The following is a 16,384-nucleotide window of genomic DNA, read 5'->3' as shown; positions in this document are numbered from 1 at the left end:
GAATTGTTAGATGAGTCATTATTACCTCCGAACGATATTCTTTTACCCCTTTGTGATGTCTTAGGCGTGAAATAGTTATTTGGGGAGTCTAATTGTTTATCCTGTGTAGGTGTAGATGCAGCCGCTGGTGAGCGTATTGTTCAGAAACTTTTGTTACCAACAAACTCTTTTGGTGTATTGATATCCCGTAAGAAACCAGCAAAGAATTCTCTTCCTGTTGTTTTTATTATCTGGCGATTCCTCAGCGAGTCATTCACCAAGTGAACAATATTTGACCCAGGTATGCGGACTCTGTCCAGTTGGCCCTGACGCATCCCACCTCAAACGCCCTTGCCCCGCAGATTCTTGAATATGCTTAAGTAATGCGCTAGCTTGTTTTTGATACTTTTTTGGTACGGCTGACATGATAGAATCATTATCATACGGATGTAATTGTGTTGGCGGGGTATTGGGATCTTCTTTTTCTTCATCCTCCTTTTTACCCGTGAAAATGTTTTTGATACTTTTTTGGTACGGCTGACATGATAGAATCATTAACATACGGATGTAATTGTGTTGGCGGGGTATTGGGATCGAGATACGCGATAGGGTAAGTTTTGACCGACTGAGCAAAACATCAGGCCGAGCGCACCGCGCATCGATACACGACAGAACTTCCCCCTCCACTACCTCTAAATGATTTACCTTCGGTATAATGACAACGGGACGACAAATGNCGAGCGCACCGCGCATCGATACACGACAGAACTTCCCCCTCCACTACCTCTAAATGATTTACCTTCGGTATAATGACAACGGGATGACAAATCGGGAAAGTGTCGTTAGTTACATTATATAAATCGTCTATGAGCTTTTCAACGGAGTAACTATGGTATTTTTTGGATTAACAGTAAAAAAGATACGAACATAGCAATGGGTTGATATTCACATTCTCGCGATTCACATTATAAAGTCGGAGTATCAAGTTGTAACGTTGGCAGCGCCGGGCCAGCTGAGTCTCATCTGTTGTGTAGAGAATTTACAATTAGGGTCCCTAGACAGGCTGCCAAGTTCCCTAGATTTTAATGGAAATTTGAATATAGAATAATTATTTGGGGAGATTTATCGATATTTTGAGACATTGAATTAAGAGATAATCATGTATTTGTACGTCGTTTAAATTGTCGAGGTGTTTAAGGTATTCTTGAGGTGTTCCACGGGGGAAATTCCCCGCAGCTGCATTTTTCTAGCTACGTGTTCCTTTCCCGAGTAAATTGTCGCCTCTCCGAGATTTTCGAGTATTATAAATCAGTTGAGACCTTTAGAAATATTCTCTCGCTCTCTTTTACAGTTTAATATGGTTTTGGGCCAGACGCGTGACTCTCTCTCGGTACCCTCATTACCTCCACCCTCAGAATGAATTTTCGGGTTTCTTGCAAAATGATTCGTTGAACCCCCTCTACCCCTAAAATTGGTGACACCTCAGGGATACTTGAACGAGTAGAGTGTGGGAGAAGAAACTGAAATTGTAATCACTCCTATCTCAGGTGTAGAGAAGTAAAGATCTAAATAATTGTGATATTGAAAGTTGAGAAGAGACAATATTGTGAAGACTTTTTGAGAAATAATTTGACCGTGAAAATAATGTGAACTCGAGTTTTGGACTACTGAAGAATTAATTAAATACAAAGAATTATTTGTGTTACTTAAATCTGTGTTTAATGTGTTTAAACTTTATTTCAAATATCCCGCACTTACAGAGCAGAGTGGTTTAGCACTCCACGGGCAACTTACCCACGAGCCCTCTGGAATTTACTTGACTTGAAAATCCACACACAACATTGGTGACAGCGGTGGGATTTAAACAAAAACATTGAAAGTGAATTGTGCCGGCTTGTAAGTATGTGGAAAAATTTTGTGATGTGTCGAGACTGTTTGAAATGGAGTGAACATCATTTTTTTAATTATTTCGGACTGGTGCGAATAAATTATTAAAATTGCGGAAAATTGATACGGATAGGAGTCACCGCGATATCTCGCCTCTGAGGATGACTATGTTGAGAAATTTTGTGAAAATTGAGTCGATCCGCGTGCATTTCCCTCTCCTCGGTTTTTTGAGCACGGTTTTCCCGTTGGAGCGTAGGGTGAATACCAGGGAAGGGTGTTTTTAGTGACCGTGTAATGGAATTGCCGCTATAACACCTGCATAAGAGGCTATAGTCAGTGAGATAGTTCCTGAGATGCAGACGAGATGACCAGCCAAGCCAGGAAACGAGGCAGTGACAGGATGAGGACCCGACAACGACGAGGAGGATCGGTCCAGAAGGAAGGGATAACTCCACCGAGGACTAGACAGGAAGGATGATGAGATGAGCAACGACTATTTGAGACAACTACAAGTATCGTAGACAAATTTTGAAAAATGTGTAGGGAATGGTTGAGCTATAGAAATTGAGAGAAATTGTAGAATTTTGAGAATACGTAGGGTGAGAATGGTAGTAGTTATTATCAAAATAGAAAAAAGAGAATTCTTATTTAAATTCGTGCGTCGATGTTAGCTTGATTGAGTGACTTCATAAAATTGTGTTTTTTTCGGCGATCTCAAGACTTGCGAATTTATAGAAATTGGGAAATTAATTACGTGTTTTTGAGTCTTGATTTTCGATAAATTTACGGAACTTGTAGAATGAATTTAATTAAGCAGAAGCATTAGTAGTTATTCAAAAATGGGAAATTGGGAATATTTTGTTGGAGACAATCATTATATTTTTTAAATTCAGTCGAACGAAACTCGCAACTGTGTGATAAACTTGAAATTATAATGAAATTCCAGGAATTCATAATACGACGTTTGAAATTAGAGAAATTCACTGACGTTCGTTCGCATTGCAAATGGGGATTGTAAAATGAGAGATTATTAATAGGGCGCAAATCGTAGGAAAAACACAGTTCCCTTTCGAAGTTATTTTATATGAGAATTGAGTATTATTAAATGAGAACTGATAAACTAGTAGCAAGAGTATTTAATATCACGATTTTTAATTGAGATTTTATCGAAAGACTCGGTTATATCATTGAAAAACGGAGAATCGAACGCAGAGCACATTTCACACGGATTTCAGATACGTCGTGAAAATCTCGAAACATTTCTTTTATTAATTTAAAATTTCATGGATAAAACGTACGTCAAAGCCGTGAGAATTTTAATTTACAAACGTTAAATTTTTTAGTTTTCCCATGCTATTAAATGAAGAAAATGTTCAACAGATTATTAATTTGCGAGAATTATTTTTAGTATTTCGAAAATTTCTTTTTGCGTAGAATTATTAAATACTGGAGACGAAAGATCACTTATTTAGATGAATAGAAATTGGGATAAGAATGAAACTTGTAGGATTTAGTAGGAACGCGTGTGTTATTTTTTAGGGCCTGCCCAAGATTTTTCTGCTTAAATTAATAGAATAGAGAATCTCATGCCGCGTATAACTGAAGAAATAAGAACATTCAGATCACATTATATTCTCGGGTTTTGAAAAAAATTTATGCGTCAGAATTTGTAATAACAAAATAAGTGCGTCAGAATTTTATCGATTTTAGTTCTATTTGAAAAAATCAGTAGGAGCAGAGCCAACGTTTTTTGGCGCGGAGTTTTTCAACTCACTGTCTGTATCAATCTAATCCTCCATCCTTTGATCGTCGCCAAGGACGTTGGTCCTGCTCCTACTGATTTTTTATTTCATAGAGAATTTTTTTAGAATACTCATTCCATTGAGAACTATTTTCCTTATGGAAACCTGATTGTGCACTATCACCATTTATTTAAAATGCCTGACTTGGCTTCCATTTTTATTTCTATGTATTTTTCAAAAATTTCGACTTCCCAGTAGGAATCAAACAAAACTTTTTCTTGGCCCAATTTTTTTTACAAAAACATCTTCCTTTTCTTCATCCTCCTTTTTACCCGTGAAAAATAAGTAACGTCTCAATACGTCCTGATATAATTTCCACTTTTCAGCTGCATTTTTGCCCATCGAAGATTTCAATATATAAACCATTTCAGTATCTAATCGTGACGCTACATCTCCAGGTGTTTCCACTGTTTGCGGATCCGTCAATCGTGGTTCATGTACATACCCTGCACCTTGTTGGTAAATTCTGTCGAAATCGTCTTGAGGTACAAGTACCATTTTTCGTGCATGTTCCATATTTAAATAGTTTCGACACCAGTGCGCTTATGACAGGACCGAGAATCAATGATAAAAAGCTACCTCCTTTTTGGTTCACAATAATTTTCTTCTTTTGTTTTCAACTTTTACCTACTTTCCCTAATTTACGAAGAAAAGATTTATGTTTAGACAATTTTTTCTTCTCCCCACTCTTGAGAGGAACGTTTCCGTTTAAAATATTCAATGCACACTCGCATATACACTTGATGAGTTTGAGATGGGCTGACTTAATCAAAGCACGACGTTGCGCAGGTGGGGCCTCACAGATTGCTTGTGACAAAATTGCGTTTTTGTTGCCAATCAGGCGCCGAACAGTTTTATATGTTGACTTCGCCATCACACACGCATGACTGGAACATTCAGATCTGAGCTGCGTGTTTTTACATCACGCATTGAACGGGGGACATATACAATTTTGTGAGAATCCGTAGGAAACACATTAATACGGAATCTACAGTTATCAGGAGTGGATTGTTTCAAGTCTAATAATAAATAACCGTACGGTTTCGATATAGTATCAAAATATGCTTCTTGCAAAAACTTGGGATTTTCAGGGTAAACTTGTCGAGCTAAATGAACAATCTGAGCACGATCACGTTCATTTTTGAACAGTACAATATAATTATTATTGAGAGAAATGTTTCTCTGGCCTTTCCCCTGGTGAAATAAATTTTGGGATATGAAAATAACGCTTAAATTTTTATGATGACTCCATTTTGTAAAAAGATCAACAACAGCACCCCCGCTATTTAAAGATTCGCGCATACGGTCGTCCAGAATAACGAGTTTAGCGCTATTATCAATCGCAAAATCGGACGAAGCAGGTAGTGCTTCACGAAATTCTACAAAGTTTTTATCGTAATCATTATAACTTGGCTGCCACTTTGTATAATAGAAAATAACTTTGGGAAATTGCGTGTCACACATTCCATTAATTTCATGCAAAAAACTTTTGACAAACACCGTCTTCCCACAACCGGTGGGTCCACCCACAATAGCTGTAAACGGATGTTTCCAACGTGGATCCATGATATCAACTGAAAGGGCAGGAATGGGACATTCCAATAAATACTTTCATATCAATTATATACAAAGTTTATTTACAAGAAAAACTTTTATATCAACTATATACAAATTTTATTTACAAAATTTTTTTATATGTATCAATTTACTATTATTCTATTTTATTATTTTACCAACTTATTATGTAATGCGTGTTCATTTCACCGGCCGATACCCATAAGACACCGATGAACTACCTACCCGTTTACGTTTCGCTGTTGTGATTCTATTTGCTCCTCAGGACGGGTGACTACCTGATGTTGTGCTGATCTACGTATACCTGTTGTATGGACTCTAAACGGGTCTTCGTAGTCTACACCAAGTCTACGCATAGCACGATAATTGACTTTCTTGGAAGTTCGAGAGTCAGTTTTTATACCCTTTATCTTACAGCATTCAAATTCTGTCCCTTGAGTTGTTACACTGAGCGCATTTCCTGGAGGGGGGGCAAAATAACGTTATGAAATTCCTCTGTTGATCCGGATAATATGAGGACACGAAAGTGGCACATATTATTCGAAACAAAACAGGGAATGAAGGAATATAAAATAACGTCGAATATTCGTGTTTCAAAACCACGTATATTCAACGAATGTAGATAACTGGGGTGCAGCCTCAGCGTTTCGCGCCCCGACGACTGGCCTTCGCGCGCGCCGGGAGACATCACCCGATGCCTCGCAGATGTGCGACGAAGACAATGACCTGATGCAATCGAATACACGATGGAATATAAAAACTCGTGAATTCGTTGCCTCTTGGCAAGTAATTCGACATCTCTTTTTCTCACTGTTACCTCTTTTGTATTTCTGTTCGTCCGATACCTTTTGTCTCGGAGCGAATCTTTAATTATTTGAAATCAATAAAAGTAATGAATAAAAGTCAATAGTGTTTGAACATAATTATTTCTATTATTTATCCGCGTGTGATAATGCCTTTCATCGAACCCAACCGCTCGGGTCCATTACAGAAGAACAGGATGAAAAAGTTCAGCTGGAGGTAAAATTATGCATTTAATTAGACCTTCAACATTGGGGATATCATTATTGAGACCACAGATTTTTTCAATCTCCGATACCCCGATAATGATATCAGAATGCCCTAAAGGGAAAACACCGGTTTTACAAACAAAAGGATATAAGGAACAGACATCATAATAATTAATTTTTTCGTCAGGTTTACAATCGTAATGAGAAACCATGTTCCGTTCTCCCGCCGAAAAATGCTTCTCGAGGGTTTAATGGAATGCGCACGCATACCTCATCGCGCTCCGCAAAGTTGCCCAATCCAGGATTATCGCGTTTCAAATCATTAAACTGACACTCCCACATTTCTTCGAGTGTATAGCCAAGACGTCGGATTAATAAATTGATAGCGAGTGTCCGTTCATACCGTTCTTGAAGAGAATCACATTTGTGGATTTTTTTCACTCGTAGTCTGGTGTAACACACAGGGCACCCATGCCAGTAGCATCCTTGAAACTGGAATACAAACTCGCTGCCGCCCGGGTCTTTGTAATATCCGTCGACTTCGTGGTTTGTGCCCGGTATTTTGAATTCACGACTCTTGCCAGCATGAGTAATATTAATATTCCTCGTATGTTCCACTCACATGAGCCACTCAATCGCCGCTTTCGATTGGTTTCTATAAAAACGATATCCTCCGCGCGGGATGATACCGACTGTATCTTGTTTCAAAAACATTTTCCGATAAGTGCGCATTGAGAGTGAAGCCAACGTCGTGCATTCGGAAAACGGGCAAATACCAAAAAAATTTTTATTTAAATTCCTAAACGCAGTACACGCCTCTCGCAAAATCGTTACATCATCCCTGCAATATTTGATAATTTCTTCTCTAAAATTGTATACTTTCTTGGCCCTCAGTTCTCCCTCATACCATTTGTCAAACTCTTCACGTTTCTTCTTTTTCATTGTTGGGGGTGACCAATTCTCTTTTGTTGGTAAATCATCTACATAATTCCAATTCTCACGAGTATTGAAAAGGTATGGGAATTTACCTTTCAAGATATTGGGTATTCCAAATGTTTTGGGAAGAGCTGAAAACGGCATGTGGAAAAAGTTTAAACTATTGATAAAATGAATTTTTTCTCCAACCCGGAGCGTAATAATTTTAGTGCCACTAATGATGGGATGTATGTGTGGTACAAATACATACTGTAGTGCATATTGAAAGATAAATTGTGCGTCAGTCCCTTGTGACCTATGAGCTATGCATATGACGTTTCAAACATTTTTTGATACTGAAAGTCGTTCAACATATACCAAAAATTGTTCTATAACACTACCGGATTCTTCAGTAAAAATTTTCTCCCTCTTTTCGCAAACGAAACATTCATCCGTCTATGTATCACAACAGCACTCACATACGACCTGTGCAATACAAAGACTTGGAATGTGTATTTTTTCCCTAGTCGGACAATTATTTTTTATGAAGTGTTCATCTTGTCGGGCCTCGAAATCGTAGTATAAGAAAAAATTACACTTTTTTGTTTTCCGAGGTTTGGTTATCACTCTGGCTATATATTAATAATGTCCCGCCAGCTGGAGTTTCTCATAGACGGAACAAAGTGATTTGTTGGAGTCGTGTGGTACACTCATACTAGTACGGTGACCGCAGTTATCACAGTACCGTTCACGTTGACAAAGTGTGACCCTATCCCGAGGGCCAAGTGCAGTGTGATTGTTGAAACAATTGTCCCCGTAGAAATGGCGATTACAGATATCACATGGTCTGTACTGAGCATGAGGGTCGCAAGCTGGACTTTTATAACATCTTTTACATATGTTCTGACATTTGTGACTATGCTGGATTTGGTATGCGACATTACAGTCGTGACAAAAATATTGAGCTCCATGAAATAAATTTTTAATATTTATGATAGGTTGATAATGTTTATTGCGAGGGAAATAACCGATATCGAAAACAAAACAGGCGGATCGTTAAATGCTATGCGTCCATCATAGATTACGACAGAGTTTTCTGATTTTTCTACGCGCCATACTACGAGAGCAATTTTTTCTGCAATGAGAAATCTTTGATACGCCTTGATTTCATCAATACTGCAAGCATTTCGAATTGGTCCAACTCCCGAGGCTCTAACCAAAGCACCAACCTTGCAACGCTGTGTCGTTCCGTCTCTACGGATCGCATTCCATTCTTCAACGGGTAGAGTACCAGCTTTTTTCAGAGAATATGATTTTGCCACGACAATCGATCTTGGTAAACACATATTATCCTTATTGGTAATTTGGAGAACCCCTCGAAATTTTCCTTCAGATGTAATTCGAGTTCGTCCGGCGCCAATAATATTTTCAGTAAAATGCAGATTAAGGAAGAATTTACGAATAATAATTTAAGAATTTAAGAATTTCAGTGGAACCGTGCCCGTACCACTTTCTTGTCCTGATCTTGATACGTCTATCAGCAATACAACTCAATATTAATTTAGGTTTTAATTGACCAATATAAAGAACTGTAATGTTCACCGGAACCATTGACAATGGCAGGATTATTTATTGCAGGGAGTAGTGTTACGGCCTCTCGTCTGTTCGTCTGTTCTTCTATCTTCTCCTCAGGCCGATCGGGGCAGGTACTACCGTTTTGACGTTCGTTTCCACGAGCCATCTCTATTATCGAATGACGCATTTTCCATAAAATGCTCAATATATAGGCGCGGTGTATTTACTTTTCTAACCCGCTCTGCATCATGCATGGGGATCTTGACGTAGGGATACCAATACCGGAAGCAAATATGTACTCGTTCAGGTCGCCCTCTGTTTCCATGACATTCATTGTCACGAATTCAGAGCAAACATCTATTCTTTGAATTATGCTAATGAGACATATTTCTCTGGCCACAAACTCGTTCATATCAGAGATGTCATTAGAGTCCCAACCGATTTCAGATGGGGGCTGGCAACCAATTAAATTGCATCGAAACAATAATGGTGGTAACTCTCGCAAATCTTCTTCTTCTAAGTAAAACACATGACGTTTGTGTACATAAACAACGTGGCACAAATCAAACAGGTGAATTTGTAACATGTTCAAATCACAAGACGTGATGACGCCTCGTACAGCGCCCCAACCGAGAAAATTCAAAACGCACATTGTTTTTACTTTTACTCTGAAGTAAAAGTAAAACACCGTACCAACTTGTTTTTTTGGTAAGTATTGCTGTGGATAGTATTGGAAGTAGCTGACTATTGTTTGACCTTTCTTGTCAATGAGATATTTTGTGCTCAAATACATTTCCATCTCTGAAAATGCATTTACCCACTCCACGGATCGTACACAGATATGAAACGGTGAGCGCATCTGAATTATTTCCGCTAGGAATTTGGTTTTTAACTATATGCGCGGAAAGACCATATCAGAACACGGTGAAGACATATTGGATACTAACTCCATCTCGATTTTTTTCATTGCTTATTTGCAGTGAGGTGAGAGCGAAATGTTCTTATTGGTTTACAAAATCTTCACTTAAACCAGTAAGACCTGAAATATCAAAACAAGAAAATTGAAAATATAGAAACTCTAGATACTAGATCATCTGCGTTGCCCATTTCCGCCACAGCAGTGCCACTGTCTTCTCCCATTCTTGATATCGTGTCCCCTCCACATCAACATCTATTGCACAGTAAAAGCGAGAAGAAACGATGATACGAAGAAACGAGGAAGCGAGAAAACGATGATACGAGGAAACGAGAAAACGAGAAAACGAGAGAACGACAAAATGACAAGACGATGCGATAAGAAAACAAACAAAAAAAACGAGAAATACAAGAAGTTACCCGACTGCAGGTACGTAGTGCCATTGACGAGGTGTTGTAAAAGAATGGAAGTCAGGTTTTCAAATTTTTTTTTTCATTTATTCAATATTATTAGGAAGGAGGTATATACATGGGGTCACTTATTTAATATTTACAAAACTATGCACAAAACTATATACAAATCTTTTTACATCAGATAAATATATACATTTAAAACTAAATATATATACAAACACACGCACACAAATACAATATACACACACAACATACAATTTTTACATATGCACATACAATTTTGACATATACACATACACATACATATTTACAGCGAGGAGATTACTCCTCACACCTTCCTCTCTCCTCTCGCCTGGCCCTTCGATGGCGGTTCCTCAGGATCCGCTCCGTAACTCATGCGTTTAAAAGGGGGGTTGACACATTGCCAATTCCGGGAGCGGGTCCGGGGGGTCTCTCCCACTCCGACTCTGATGGAGAGTCCGTTTCCTCTCGTCGCCGCTGTCTCTCGGCCTCTACCGCCGCGTAAGGCCGTACAGCGGCAATCCTGACCCGAGGAGGAAATTCGGTGAGTAGGGCTCCCGATTGCGGTCTTGATAGTGAGGGCCTCCACCGCATGACCCTCATCGGGGTGACCTCTCCTTGTCGTCAGAGTCACAGACGAGATCAACGACCTCGGGTTCCGTCTTCGCCCGTTTAACAGATGGGCCCTCCACCTCGCCGTGGCGTCTCTTCGAAGATGACAGGGTGATCGTGTTGTCCGGGAAGATCCTCTGGGGCCGTGCTGCTGGTGGAAGGCCGCTCTGCTAACCGGGCGAAATTGGGAGTGAGGGGCAGCAGCTCTGGTGAGCTGGACAGGGTGACGGCGTCCGGGCTCGCAGGAAAGAGCTCCCTGCGCACGGTGTTCAGATCCCGCTAATTGATCGGCAGGGTCCTCCTCGTCGGCGGGGTCTTTGTAAGGAGTGGCTTGCTCTGCGGCTCGGTGTTCGTCCCCTGTCTCGTGTCCCGAGTCGCTCCCACTCTCGGTCCCGTAGTCGCTGTCGGGACCCTCAAACACCTCTCCTGGACTGTCGGCAAACTCGTCCATGTACTCCGAGCTCGCCGAAGTCTGGGAGTGTGTCTGCAAATACGGATCCCCTGTAATAAAAAAAAGAGAAAAAATTAAAAAGTCACAGGGAGTGATGATGGGACCGGAAAATGGGAGTATTGAAAAAAGTCAACTTCCACGAGGTGTTCGCAGGGCTCTCGACGTCTGTCGGCAGGGACGGAGAGTGTAGCTCTGGCTGCTGTGGGGCTGCCGGGGAAGCCAAAGGGAGACAGCCCTGCTCCTCCAAAGGCGTCGCGTCCGGCTTGTTTCGGGCGATCTCCCCCTGCTCCTCCAGAGGCGGTAAATGTGACGTATCTCGGGGGAGGTCGCCCTGTTCCTCGAGGGGCGGCGAGGTGGGGGGTTCCGGGAGGAGGGCACCCTGTTCCTCGAGGGGCGGGGAGTCCGGCGTATCACGGGTGAGCTCCCCCTGCTCCTCCAGAAGCAGTGAGGCGGGAGGTTTCGGGAGGAGCTTGCCCTGCTCCTCCAAAGGCAGTGAATCGGGGGACTTCTGGAAGCGGCCACTCTGTTCCTCGGAGGGCGGTGAGGTGGGGGGCTCCGGGAGGAGGATACCCTGTTCCTTTTGTGGTTGCAGGGTCGTCCCTGGGGGTCTCTTCCAAGGCCATAGGCCATGGGACTGCCAGGCCAGGGGACAGCGGAGCACCGTCCGGCTGCCACACAGGCTGAGCCTGAATAGGAACCGGGTCCCGCGCCAGCATCTCTATCACGTGGGGTTGTATCACATGCCCCGCCATCGCCCGCACCCACGTCGCAGCCCTGAGGTGACCCCTCGCGTACCGAGAGAGCGCGTCGGCGACGGCGCTTCTCTCGCTGGTCGTCCAGTACTCGAACGGGAGGACTGCAATGAAAATAAAAAATTAATAAAGATACCACACACACACATACACATGCACACACACACACACACACACACACACACACAACGCAAAAAAAATACTCAATGCGAAAACTTGACACAAAAAACAACATACACAAGCCCAGCGTCTCTCCGGCCTGCACAATGAGTGCAAACTCCCCCTCGCGCTCCTCAGCTGTTGCATCTGAAATAGAAAAAATTCAATTAAATTGAAAAATAATAAAGAAATAAATAACTTCTATTAATAATAAAAGTCATGGGTACAAAAGGTTTAATATTTGCCCGGTGGCTTGGCGCAGTGGGTAAGTTCGTTGCCTCACATGCGAAAGGTTCCGAGTTCAAATCCCGGCCGGGTAGAATGGTGCGATCTAACCATTTAAAGTCTTGATCATCATCGCAGTATACCTTAACCGGGTCGAAGCGATGCAAAATAACGATAAAAAAAAAGGTTTAATACTTACCAAAAAAACAAGCTGGTACGGTGTCTTCGACTGCTCGGTGTAGAGGGTGAAACAGAAGTGCCCTGACCCTGTCGCTACACCTTTCGAAAAAGTCAGTTAAATTATACAAAGATGGTAAGGAGAAGGGGCACCTAAAGGGAAAATACCTATTTTTCATGTAGCCCTAGATTCACACCGTGCTTCGGTAGGAGGACGACGTTTCACTTTTCTATTGTCTCACACTATTACCATCCCAAAAGACAGCAAACTTCACAGGCGCCACGAAGGCTGGTCTGATGCATTGAGTATTTCGGATATTTACTATCTCTTGGACAGAATAGTACTCATTATGAATACAACGTCGCTGGCCTATACTAACCATCAACCTTGTGGGTCGCATTGCACATTTAACGAGAACATGTATTCTCTGGAGTCGGTTCGAAATGGATGTGGGTCAGTACGGATGCCCAGGCCAAGTTTAAAAGGCTCAGCGTGCGGAGACTAGTGGCCCGTTTTTCTGCACCCTACTGTTCAAGTCCGTGTATATACACTGTACATGACTCTTTGAATGTGTACATGTCAGTATAATCGAGATGATAAGACACTTCCATTACAGGGCATGGCCTAGGAGCATATGCAGTTCCATGCCCGAAAGGAGAGTATATTCTGGTCCAATAGTCTTTCGAGTTGGCACCACGCAAAATACGAAATTCAGATTCATAACACAATTTCAGCTTTTCACAAACACCACGGGTCTTCGTGCGGAAAGTCAGGTAGCGATGGAAGACCTGTTTCGCACTTTCAAGATCGTTAGTGAAACGGTTAACGTATGACATGATAGAATCGGTCTAACTCGTATCAAGCGAAAAATTGAACTAACATGTGATGTTTTCACCTAAGCCCTTAAATTCCCAGAATAAAAAATACCTATTGATACATTTTTAAAAAATTTGAATATAAAACATTCATGTTAACCGTTTTCAGAAAATTGTCTCGGGTCCTAATTTGGGTAACACTTGTGTAAACATCCACTGTGGCAGAGCGGATAATACAACAATACCAATACATCCGGTGCATAAGCTACATCATCTGCATGTCTAGACGGTAGTAATGTCAATAAATGGTTAAAAGCCCAAAAATTGAGATGAAAAAATGCTTACCATTTAATCCGTATATGTGTAACGCGGGTGCACTAACGTTAAATACGGATACGCATGCACACCCCTCCCACTCGGCACGACCGTATGTGAGTATAAAAAGCCAGTACTGATGGCGGGATTTTCATATATATTAGTCTCACCATGTTCCAAACAGACATATCAACCGTGATTGACGTTAGCGCGTGTGTTAACCCTATAGATACCATATCTCCGGGGTATTATTGACCCCTTCAAGAATTACCATTGTTTGAGGAAAAATTGGAAGGTTTCTCCTCGCAAAATGTTGGAGCCAAACGTAAATCTAGTGCAGAGGACACCTCTGTAAACAAAGAAAACCAACCTCCCGTGGTGAAAAAGCAACATGTTGGAACGACTAAACTGGCGGGGACTTTCACGGATCAGCCTTTATTACTTGCGGATACTTTGTCGATCAATAAAGTACATACAAAACAAGTGACCACCGGCTTATTGTGGACTGAAAAGGGTACTGTCACGCCCATGGTGCGGATGATTGCAACATTTCTCCGGACAGTGATCACACTGACCCCTTCAGAATGGTACAACATGGCTGAACATATATCACTCATGCTTGAGTATTTCGCTGATGAGTCTGAATCACCGGAGGATGATGAAAAATTTGCATCGATATCGTGTGGTCCAGGTAAAAGAATTGGTTTCACCCGTTCAAGTTCCGGCTACAGAGCAATCCTCATCTCTGATCTTGGGGCCAAGGCGAATATCTACGTCTTGGATAGCATGATACTCTCGCTATCATGACGGAAGACCTGGATTGATCAACGCATGCAGTATTTGAAGAATATACCTGGTGAGACGCATAAGCAAGGTGTTGTGGACAACTTGACTACTTTTTTGTCCATGGAAATCACGGAGTGTAATAGAAAAAAGTGGTTGTCGCATGATATTATAATAAAAACTATTTTCAAATATTTTGAACAGTTGTTTGACATGACTCGTCACAATCTTGTATATAAAAATGTGAATGTTGAAAATCTTTTTGATTTCTTTCGATAAATTGTCACATTATACACCGGTGAAATTGTTAAAGAAGTACGCTTGGCAGTTGATGTAGAAAAAAATAGAAATCGTGCAACAGCAAAAACGCAAAAGGCTGTAACTTTTTTGCTATGAATGAAGAATAAATTAAAATGAAACATTAAAATGATACTGATATATTTTCCCTATCCCGATGTCCCCCCGCCACCGTCGTCAGATATATTACTTTATCCACCTATCGGCTTCTTCAGTATAAAAAAGTCTCTTGTGGTGATTGCATCAACATGGATGTCGCTGTCGTTATCCAGGTTTCCGTGGCAAAAATGGGAAATTCTGGCCAAAAGAAATTGCAGTTGTTGATACTGAGGGAGTATTTCTTTCGCACTGGATTTTAAATGCACCTTACCCGTACTTAGACCTTTATACCTGCTGGCGTGAGACGAACAATAGACTCACAACCAACAATCACGGAATCGAGTGGCATGATGGGGATACAGAAGTGCGGGACGCTTTACATAATATTAGAGAGCTGTGCGGAAATTCTCGCCGTATTTTTACTATTGGTGGTGAGGAGGCTGTATATCTCCAGATCTTATCTGGACGAGAGACCATAAATTTGAGTACAGAGACGGATTTTAAAAACAATACATGTCTGCAGAATGAAGACAAGACTGCGTGGTACCTTCATGCCATAAAAAACAAGATAGACGTTCAGGCCTATAACTGCGCCTTACAAACAGTCTTAAATATACGTAATCATTAAATTCATAAGAAGTGGGGGATAATACAACGAGTCAGTGTTCAAGACCCGAGACTGACGACGAGTTCGACGACACCAACACTCAAAATATCGACCCTAAAACCCCTGCTTGTGAAGGTATTTTCAATATTTTTTTGAATAGTTTTGCATAGCAAATTGATAGAACGGGGTATTGTAACTCAAGAGAGGTGAAATTCATTTTTAAAAGAAGACCGAGGACGGCCGCGACATTGGGTTTACCTATATTTCGCAGTGATTGTGCCAAAACTATTGAGCACCGTAGGAGGTTTTTATTGGATTTTACTCATCGCCATCGCCATTGAAATCGGTAATACCGAAGACGATACTGACGATGAGGAAACACCCTCCAGTGTATACCAGCTAATTACAATGATACGTCTAATCGCATCAATTGTAGGCCCTTTATACGTATTAGGAATGGAATGGGTAGACGCTCTTTTCATTCATTATTAGTATTGCATACCAGATCTTTTCAATGAAACGTTAGGTAACTCATCATGGACACAATATGTAACCAAAATCTTGAATAAAACTCCGTAAAAAATGTAAAATTTGTACAAGTGTTTCATTTTCTATTGTTAACACATTCCTAACACCAGACCTTTCCGGAAAAGTGGTCTTAATTGCAGCTGTGTTTACCTAAGGCCCGACAGACGCTACCCCCTCGTTTGTAGGGGGAATAATTCAATAAGATTTTCACTCTATGTGTGAATTTTCAGAGTATAGAATGAAATGACGACGCGCATTTCAAGTCCAACAGCGCCATAGTCACCAAGTTTCTCGCATTTTTCTTCAGGAATACGCAATGTCACATAACCTCGTTCGTCGTTCTCGTAGTCGTGTGTATTAACCATTACTTGTGGAAGTGTGCAGAGAGAGAGAGAGAGAGAGGGAGAGAGGGGGAGAGAGGGGAAGAGAGAGGGAGAGAGAGAGAGAGAGAGAGAGAGAGAGAGAGAGAG

At 41.2% G+C, this 16,384-nt stretch overlaps 1 pseudogene; it reads left to right on the top strand.

Annotated features, from left to right (window-relative positions):
- The first annotated feature begins 14,194 nt into the window (after nt 1-14,194).
- On the top strand, nt 14,195-16,156 carry LOC107045176 (annotated as a pseudogene).
- The last annotated feature ends 228 nt before the right edge of the window (nt 16,157-16,384 follow it).

Source organism: Diachasma alloeum, unplaced genomic scaffold (assembly GCF_001412515.2).
Source record: "Diachasma alloeum isolate Michigan unplaced genomic scaffold, Dall2.0 Dall_scaffold_00883, whole genome shotgun sequence".
NCBI lineage: Eukaryota > Metazoa > Arthropoda > Insecta > Hymenoptera > Braconidae > Diachasma > Diachasma alloeum.
This window is presented reverse-complemented; position numbering and strand designations above follow the sequence as displayed.